This window comes from Propithecus coquereli, unplaced genomic scaffold, assembly GCF_000956105.1.
Source record: "Propithecus coquereli isolate 6110/MARCELLA unplaced genomic scaffold, Pcoq_1.0 Scaffold63, whole genome shotgun sequence".
In the NCBI taxonomy this organism is placed as follows: Eukaryota; Metazoa; Chordata; class Mammalia; order Primates; family Indriidae; genus Propithecus; species Propithecus coquereli.
The window spans coordinates 4,646,326-4,656,618 of record NW_012152285.1 but is presented as its reverse complement, the minus strand read 5'-3'; positions in this window follow the sequence as shown (position 1 = coordinate 4,656,618).

The following is a 10,293-nucleotide window of genomic DNA, read 5'->3' as shown; positions in this document are numbered from 1 at the left end:
TACTCTGGATGGAAATTTAAGTTGATTTTGGTTTGGGGCTATTATGAATAATTCTGCCATGCACATTTTTGTATATGTTTTATAGTGACTATATGTGTGTATTTCTTCTGGATATATACTCACAAATGAAACTGTCAAGTCATAGAGAATGCTCGTGTTCAGCTTTTCTACATAGAGCCAAATGATATTCCAAAGTATTTATATAATAGCAACATAACACTATCACCAAGCATGTAGGAGAGTTTTGGTGATCTATGACATCAACACTTGGCTTCTTGTCTTTTTTATTTTAGCCATCATGTAATTGTGAAATTATATTTAAATTGGTTTCAGTTGGCATTTGAACTTATACAGTTGATCACCTTTTCCTATGTTGATTGCTCATTTGAACATCTCATTTTGTGAAGTGTCTTTACATGTCTTATGAAACTTTTGGAGATATCTGTATTGCAAATATCTTCCCTCATTCTGTGGCTTCGTCTTATCACTGCCTTGAGGATATCATTTAATGAACTGACATTCTTAATTATAGTGTATGCCACTGTATCTTTTTTTTCTTTATGGTTAATGCTTCCAGATTGCTTCCAGATCATAAAGACATTCTTCTAAATCTTAACCTAGAAACTTTATTCTTTTATCTGTCGTATTTCAATCTATGCTTTATATATCTGGAATTAATTTTTATTTACAGTGAAAACAAAACTTATGGGTGAAAACTGATTTTATTCCATGTGGCTATCCACTTGTCCCAACATCATTATTAAGAGCATCCTTTTCCTCTCCCCACTGGCCTGCAGCAACCAAGTGACCGTGGATATGTGGGTCTGTTTCTGGACCCTCCATTCTGTTTCACTGGTCTGTTTTGTCTATTCTTGCACCAGTACCACACTGAAACTGCTTAACTGCTTTACAGCAATTCTTGATATCTAGTAGTGTGTAAGCCATTAAGGTTTGCTTTTCTTCTGTAATATTGTCTCATTTATCCTTAGATCTTTGCATTTCTGACATAAATTATAGACACATCTTGTTGATTTCTACATGTGCACATTCACACACATATAAATACATACAAACTTGCTTGGAATTGGATTGGACTTGCATTAAATTTATAGATATTTCTCAGTGTCGACTCTTCATTCATTAACAAGGCTTCAGCACTTGTTTGTTAGGTTTTCAGCTTTTTCTCAAACTTTCTTATATTTCTCAAAAGGCCATGCTGATTCTTTTGTGGTTTATAAATATGATGACTAGGTCTTCACATTTGTGTGTGAGGTGCACCTCCCTCAAACTTTGTTATGATGTGGGCACATTCCTTGCCTGACATGAAAAACAAAAACAAAAACAAAAACACCACACCAGATGTGTAGCATGTGAATATTTTCTCCCGTTCTGTAGGTTGTCTATTTGCTCTCGTGATCATTTCGTTGGCTGTGCAGAAGCTTTTTAATTTGATCAGATGCTATTTATTTATTTTTGTTATTGCTGTGATTGCCCTTGGGGTCTTCTTCATAAATTCTTTCCCTAGGCCAATGTCTGTAAGACTTTTTCCAAAATTTTCTTCTAGAATTCTTATAGTTTCATGCCTTAGGTTTAAGTCTTTTATCCACCATGAGTTGATTTTTGTGAAAGGTGACAGGTGTGGATTCTCTTTCAGTCTTCCACATGTGGCTATCCAATTTTCCCAGCACCATTTATTGAATAAGGATTCTTTTCCCCAGTGTATGTTTTTGTCTGCTTTGTCAAAGATTAGATGGCTATATAAGGATGGTTTTATATCTGGGTAGACATGACTTTTAAAATAACTAAATAGTACTATTCCAATGTATGGGCATCAAATAAACTATTTAACAAAGCCTCTATTATTAGTAGTTTAGATATTTTCAGATTTTTTTTCTGTTCTGAGTAGTTCTGTAGCAAACATTCTTATAAATAAATTTTTGACTTTTGCCTATCAGAACTCTGTTAAAATGTTGGTATAGAGAATGAATACACTTCTAGATGTTTGATTCACATTGCTAAATTACTCTTTGAAATGTTAACGCCAATTAACATAAGCTCCACTATTGTAAGAGAGGGCCTGATTCTCCTATCCTCACCAACACTAAATGGTAGTAAATTACATTTGGTAGTTTTCCTTAGAGATTTGCATTTTCCCAAGGCCCTTGGAAACTTTAGAGGTGGTGTATACAGTGCCATAGCAGGCATTAGGAGACATTGCTTCACAGTGAATTCACCACTAGTGTTTTTCTTATATTATAGTCATATGATGAGGTGAAGATTTTAGATAGCCCAATCTCCATTCTTTTCTCTGCTTTCAACTTCCAGGCCAAAGAAGGCAAAACAAAAAAATAATATTGATAAAGAATAAAAGGATGGATTATACCCCGTACTAACTAGGGTTGAGAAAACAGTTTATTTACCATTGGTGTATGACAGTTTGAAAGACAATTTGACTATGTCAGAATCTATGAGCAGTTAAACACTTAAAATATACATACCGTTCAACAAGCAATTCTACTTTTGTGAATTTTTTGATGGGATATTCATAAAAGTGCACAAATACCTATAGAGATATTTAGTGCAGTTTTCTTGGAACAAGGAGATGAGAAAGAGAGGGAGAGAGAGAATGAATGAAATAGAGAAAAGAAAATGAACAACCACCAAGAAGAAAATGCCGTTGTCATAGTAAATCAGTGGCATTGGACACTGTGTCACTATTTATAAGAAGGAGATACCACATGTATGAATGGATACTCAAGATACATTGTAGTACAAAAAAAGAAAATGAAGACCAATAGATATGTCAATTACAATCAATTCAAGTCTGCTACAGAAATCTACATGCAGAGGTTTAATTTTCTTTTCACATCATGATACATATAGAAAATTATAATATTTTTATAAAATATGGGGGATGGGGAGGAGGGCTATTTGTAGTCTGAAGCAATCAACCAAGGACCTCTTCCCCTCCCAACCCCCTCGCCAGCCTCTTGACACTCCAACTCCAAAAGCTGAAAGGATCAATATCTCAGAATAGCTGTAACCCAATTGTGGCACCGCCTTGAATAATAAGACTTGTTTTTCTACCATAAGAAGAGATTAAAGGGGAGAAACTCAGGGAGTACTCAGTATGAATCACTAGGAATTCCATCTCGGATGCAGATCCCTTCTGTATTTCCTCTCTGTGATCCTTAACTTGAAACTTCGGTCATCACCTAGTGACAAGGTTCCATCTCCAGTCTTTCATTTTTATCTCAGGCAGAAGGGGGAAGGAAAGGTGAAGAGGCAGGGATGGCACCTACATCAGGAGAGCAAATCTTTCAGAAATCTTCAGCAGACTTTTGCTTCCATCTCATTAGTAAGAGCTGTGTCACAAGACCACCCCCAGCTATAAGTAAGGTTAGGAAGAGTAGTTTTTGAATTGGATATATGGCTGCTATGAAAAAATTTGGAGTTTCTGTTAGTAAGAAAGAATGGTAGATATTGGGTGGGCAACAAGCAGTGTTTGCCACAATATATAGAACATTACTCCATTATCTTGCAAAAATAAATTCATATTTATTTATACTTGCACATCTATACATGATTTCATATATAGAGAGAGAAAAAAGCCTAGAGGGAAATATACAAGAAGTAGAATGAGAAGAGAGAACTTCTGTTTTTACTTTATGTATGTTTTAATTGCTTCAGCTTTCCTACAACGAGCATTTATTACTTTTATAATGATAAGTTTACAAATAAGAAGTCACTCCTAAAATAAAAGAAAGAAAGCTGGGGGGAAGAGTTAAAAGCTACTGGGATTCCAAATTCAGATACTGAAATGGTATCTCTGTCATAAAAGAATGAGAACCTCCTAGTCTGAAGTCATTTATCTGGCACAATAACTCTCTGAACAGATTGAGTAAAACTTCAAGAAGCAAGTCTCAAATCTTCAAGTCCTAGTATTTCTATGATCTCCCAAGTAGTTCAAACAAAAGATTGAGTCAACCAAAAATACAGGAAAATCTCAAATCCATCATCCACCATTTTCACAATGTCCACCAAATAATTATACTGTGCATATTCCATGGGAAAAGAAAGGGCAAACAAAATGGCAACAGATCTCTGGCTTCTAGCAACCAGCAGAAATGTTGAAGACAAGAAACTATGTGAATAGGATCCATACTGGATAGGTCATACTATCAGACACGTTGTTATTTCTATGGTGTGAAATGAGATGTGACATAAGTATAATAAGAACAACGAGACCAGTTAATATTTATCAAGTGCCTATGAGGTACCAGGCAGGATGCCAGGTACAATGCATAATTCAATTTACTAATTGTCATTATCGTTTTCCTCTTATAGAAAAGGAAATTGGGAGGAGGTGACTGACTTGCTGAAGTTCACACAGTTAATAAGCACAAATCCAAGATTTGAACAGTCTGTCCGACAAGAGAGCCAAAGTTCTTGAATGCTGTGTTCTACTCCTCCTCCTCACTCAGTGAACCTTCTATACAATCCAGAGATAACTCTGTCCATACTGAAATGCCCCCAAAGACTCACTCCTTTGGTCAGACAACAAAGTTGCCGGCCTTTTGTCTGGAAGACTGATGCTAAAACATTCTTATAACTTCTCAAGATTGCAAGGCCTTATGGCAAAGGTACCAGATGGATTCATCAGATTAACTTTATTGAAGACACAGAGAGCCTGACTTAGACTGGGTAGGTAGCAGGCCAAGTTCCATGTTGGGGGTGCCTTAAGGAGCATGCAGTGGGAGATAGTCATCACAAAGTAGGGAAGGCTGCTGGGAATGTTGGTGGCAGCTTATGGACATAGGCTTGAAGATGGGGAAAGGACCTTTAAGAAAGAGGAAATGGTTGGGTCCCAAGGACCATGGCTTAGTTATGCAGGGAATAGGCAGGGCAGGAACTGTTCCCATCCTCTCACTCCTCCCTTCTCTGTGAGGAAAAGGCAGTGGAGAGGGCAAAGGAGGAGAGTGAGTCAAAGAGCTGCTGTTGTTGTGTTTCTGTACTTTTTATACAATATTGAGCTTGTCTCCATGGGAGTTGGATTCTTGATTCTAAAAATTACTTGTCTGAATCCACTTCTTCAGGGCCAGGATGACTATGTCTATCATTTGTTCAGAACTACCCTTCCGGGTGGATTTATCATTTACTTATATCACATTCTAAAAAATTATCCCTGAGGGATTTGTCTGGAATGGCATATAGATTTGATACATATAACATCTCCTCTTAATGTGTATGGGGAGCTGGAGGACTAGGTTGGTAAACTGATTCCTGCTCTAAAAGAAAAGAATGCTAGGATAGGTTATGCTCGTCTATTATGAGTGTGTGCAGGGATAAGCACCACATTTCTGATTCTGGGTCATATGTTCTTATGCTTATGGTGCTAAATTAGAGAACACAGAGAGATTGATGATAACCATTAGGAAGTAATTAGAGGTAAAAACTATTTGGAAAATATTAGCAGGGAGCTCCTGACTAGACATTGGTTGACTGAGCCTAATAGCGTCATGATCTATTTCTCATCCTCGGAGGGATCCTCCCAGCCCTAAGTGTGTGTCCTTAAGTTGCTCCTACTTTTTCCGTAACTTCACTCTCACCTTCATCCCTACTATTCTTCTCTCTCCTAAGAAGTTTTCTTTCAACAAATTCATTTAGATGTAGGAATTGTAACTAATAATAATTTATTAATAATTTGATTCAACACAATTTATTGAGTGCTTAGTTCAGTCGAGGCCAGCCAAATTCATTTAGTTATAAATTTTGAAATTTAGAAACACTCAAAGTACACATACAAGCAAAAACAGAAAACTCTTTCTACCACTAACAGATAACTTTATCCTTCACTAAACACATCCCTTTAAACTTTGAAACAAATAGCCTTATATACAAGCTTTTGAAACTTCCCTTGTTCTTAAACAGAAGCTCTTCTATAATGAAAATACTTGTCATGTGCTAGACAAGAGGAAAATAAAGATAAATAAAAGTCATTTACCTTGAGGATCTCACAATATAAATAGAGTATTTCAACACATAAGATGAAAAATACTATGATAAAAGCAGTCAACAGAGGGATGACTTATCAAGAGCAGTGAAGGATCTGAGACTTTTACCCTCTTAGAAAACTAACAAATTAGTCTAACACAGTTTTATAGAAGCTGGCAGAAGACACAAGTCTCCCAGACCAAAGACAAAGAACTCTATTACTCATGGCACAAACATGAGTATCCTGTTTGCATCAGTTCCCTTTTCTCAGCAATTCCTGCAAGAGTGATACAAAAGGATTCAGGTGGATGCTGCACAAGTGGTGGGTTTGTTTCACAGCTGAGGATCACGGAGCTTAGGAAGCCTGTATCTTTCACACTGTACCATAAGCAGATCTTCCATTTCCTTCGGAGGGAGATGTTACATCTATCTTTCAAAGCTGTTGCTATATAAACATTCTTTAAAAGACAGACAGGAACAAAAAGGATGGTTAGTGCCTCACTCACAAGACATGCAGAAACACAAGAGATCCGTGGAGAATTAGCTCTGCTTGGAAATTAAGAAGGGCTTTCTAGAGGAGCTGCCTAATTTTAAGCATGAATAGAAATTCACGGTAAAGAAGAAAGAAGTAGGAGGGAAGACATTTAAGCGAGTGGAAACTCAAGGAGAAAAATGTGGAGATAGAATGAGGAAAGTATGAGGACAATTTGGAATTACTAGAGAGTAAAGTGTTGTATTCAACTTCAAAGATTTGACCAAATTTTTATCATGATGTAAATTTTTTTGGCTATTAATTGATGCCATAGTAATCACAGTGGTGATTGTGAGACGAATCATTGAGCTGAACACATGGAGTTGTGGAGCACAGACCAGGATACAATCTGCTGGGATGAATACGTTTTGCCTTGTAATGCCACACAGATGAATGCCCCAATGTGCACCCCAACTTCTCATGACAGCAGTGTTCAGCTACCTGAAGACAATGCCCTTCCCATGGCCCCCAGAGCCTTCAGATCTGTAAGCCACTCTATGTATATCATGGTCTATAAATCTTTCATCATTCTGATCTTTTTCTGGACATATCCCAGAAGTTATCAACAACTGGACACAATTTTTCATTAGTCTTGAGTCCATCCTTTAAACTGTTAAAGATTCGAATGGCTAAATCTACTGGTTGCTTCTGGTTCTACTAGAATTAATGTTGCCAAACAACCAGCTGAGCAGTAAAGATATCATCCTACCAGTCCAATTAGTGTTATGTGTGGCTTTGGGACTGACTTGGCCCTGCCAAGCAAGGTGCTGACCAATTTTGTGCAAAGAATTTTTGGTAGCCTGGCAATCATGCCTGAATTGGGGTCAGCGGACCATCTGTATCGACATAATGGGCAGCACGGAAGACTTGCGATTGTTAAATGCAGATTCCCAGGCGCCCCTCCTCACAAATTAGTCTTCCTACAAGTGGGGCCTGAGAAATCTGAATTTTTAACAAATTCCTTTCGTGGTTTTATGTACTCAAGTATTTTTATGCACTCAAATATTAGAAAACTCCTGCTTAAGAAGGTTTGTAAGGAATGAGTCTTTCTGTTCTGAAGGAGTTAACAGACCTTTCTGAGGAACTGATGCACTTCCACGGCCTTGGGAGGAATTTCCCACAAGCTCTTGCCAGTGGCCCTCCAACACACCCTCTGAGGAAAGAAGAATTAGTTCTTCATATCTCACCATTAGGGGGAAGGTGGCAGCGGAGATTGTTTTCTCTTATCCCGATGGATGGTGGCTCACACAAGTGACCCAGAATTGCAGCCTACACTTCAGCAGCCCGAATGTGGTCATCCTCAGAAGGTCCAAATGGGTTGGCAGGCTCTGGGCAAGTGTGCACAGATCTTAGAGGTGAGCAAAATACAGTGTGGTTGGTGCCTAGAGAAGGACACTGACAATAAAATGTGGGAACACCAAAAAATAGGCATCAGGCTAAGTGTCATGAAGGTGATAAATAAAGTACAGTGAAGGAAGGAATAAAAGAAGAATTGGGTTTGTTTTCTTTCAAAGGCAGAGAGAAATACATCTTGGGAATCCCAACAAACAAAACACACGTAATCTATAGGAAACTAAAAGGCAGGAAAATGCCTGCAATACGCCCTGAAATAAACATTTTACATTATAGATGACTATATTTAATACACTATGTCATTTTTTTTTTTTTTTTTGAGACAGAGTCTCACTCTGTTGCCCGGCTAGAGTGCCATGGCATCAGCCTAGCTCACAGCAACCTCAGACTCCTGGGCTCAAGCGATCCTTCTGCCTCAGCCTCCCAAGTAGCTGGGACTACAGGCATGTGCCACCATGCCCGGCTAATTTTTTTTTCTATATATATTTTTAGCTGTCCAATTAATTTCCTTCTATTTTTGGTAGAGACAGGGTCTCGCTCTTGCTCAGGCTGGTCTCGAACTCCTGAGCTCAAACAATCCACCCGCCTCGGCCCCCCAGAGTGCTAGGATTACAGACGTGAGCCACCGCGCCCGGCCCACTATGTCTTTTAGTCTTCACAATATTCCTCTAAGTTAGATACAATTATACCTGTTTAATAGGTGAAGAAACTGAGACTCAGAGGGTTTAAATTATTTATTCCTTTATCCCACAGACATTTCTGGAGCACCTGCCAGGTGTGGCATCAGGGTCCTATAACCAGTGAGTGACTGAACCGTGGTTCCAAGCCAGGCCTCTCACGTTAGAATAAAGGCTTTCTGAGATCTTTGCTGTCAAATTGCTCACAATATGGTTACAAAATGTACAAATGTAAGTTATAAGGCACTACATAAACTAAAATATAACCCTTATCCCCCAAGGGTACATGGCAAATTTCCAAATGAACTGTATAGATTAAAAATGTCAAAGTCTGTAGTTTTCAGGGCCTTAAAAGGCTTCATACAAAGTATGGACATGAGATGAACTTTTAAGTATTCATAGGATTTAGACATGGTCTCAGAAATAGGGAGCATTTTCTCTGAGTTAATACAGAAAGTTTAAAAAGAATCCATTGATTATATACATTAAAAATACCTCAACCGAGCAATATATATTGATCGAAGATGTACAATGTGCACAACTTCTTAAATCACTGAGCTCTGGGACTCCAAAATCATGATAATACCCAACCTCTTTTTTTTTTTTTTTTTGAGACAGAGTCTCACTCTGTTGCCCGGGGTAGAGTGCCGTGGCGTCAGCCTAGCTCACAGCAACCTCAAACTCCTGGGCTCAAGGGATCCTCCTGCCTCAGCCTCCACGGGTAGCTGGGACTACAGGCATGCGCCACCATGCCCGGCTAAGTTTTTCTATATATTTTTAGCTGTCCAGTTAATTTCTTTCTATTTTTGGTAGAAAAGGGGTCTCGCTCTTGCTCAGGCTGGTCTCGAACTCCTGAGCTCAAACAATCCACCCACCTCGGCCTCCCAGAGTGCTAGGATTACAGGCGTGAGCCACCACGCCCGGCCAATACCCAACCTCTTAATAAATAATTTACAATGTAGTTGGAAAGATAACATGAAATCTTAAAATTATTAGTGGTTAGTGATGACTTAAGAGCTTTATAGAGTTATGTAATAGATCTTTTAATTGTCAAGGAACATGATAACGAGTGATAAGGTGATGGTTGTTTAGACACTAAGAGCCAAAGGAATTAGAAGCAAAGTAAATTTGAGCTCTTGATGATTTGGAAGTTCCAGGAAGAAGAAGAAAAAAAAAAGCTGACGCAAATCAGTGTGTGTGTGTGTGTGTGTGTGTTTGCACCTCTATTGTTTTGCAGGAAAGGTAAACTCAAGGTTGTGTTTTAGTCTTTCTGTATTTTTTTCAAGTAAATGATTTCCTGACACCATAAAAGAAAACTCATGTGATATTTTTCCTTTCCTCTTAAGCATACAAATTTCTATTAAGTTCCGATTTCTTAGAGTTTTGCACCATAATTACCATTTTTATTTTCCTGAGGCTGTAAATCTTAACTTCCTACTTGGTTCAAAGGAACAGTGATAAATTCTTAGAATGGAAGTTGCTACGTAAGTTTCTTATAGTGTTTTTTTCCTGGACATATGTCTTAAAATGTTTTTTATTTTATAAAAAATATGAAATAATATAACAAACTAGTGATATTTGTTACTCCTGGGTAATGGAAACATACATATTTTATTATTGTATTATATTGTATAATGTTGTAGTATACTTCTATACACTGTATAAATATGAAATAAATATATATATAGTATTGTATTATATTTAAATTTTTCAAAATAGAAACAAACTTTTCCCCCA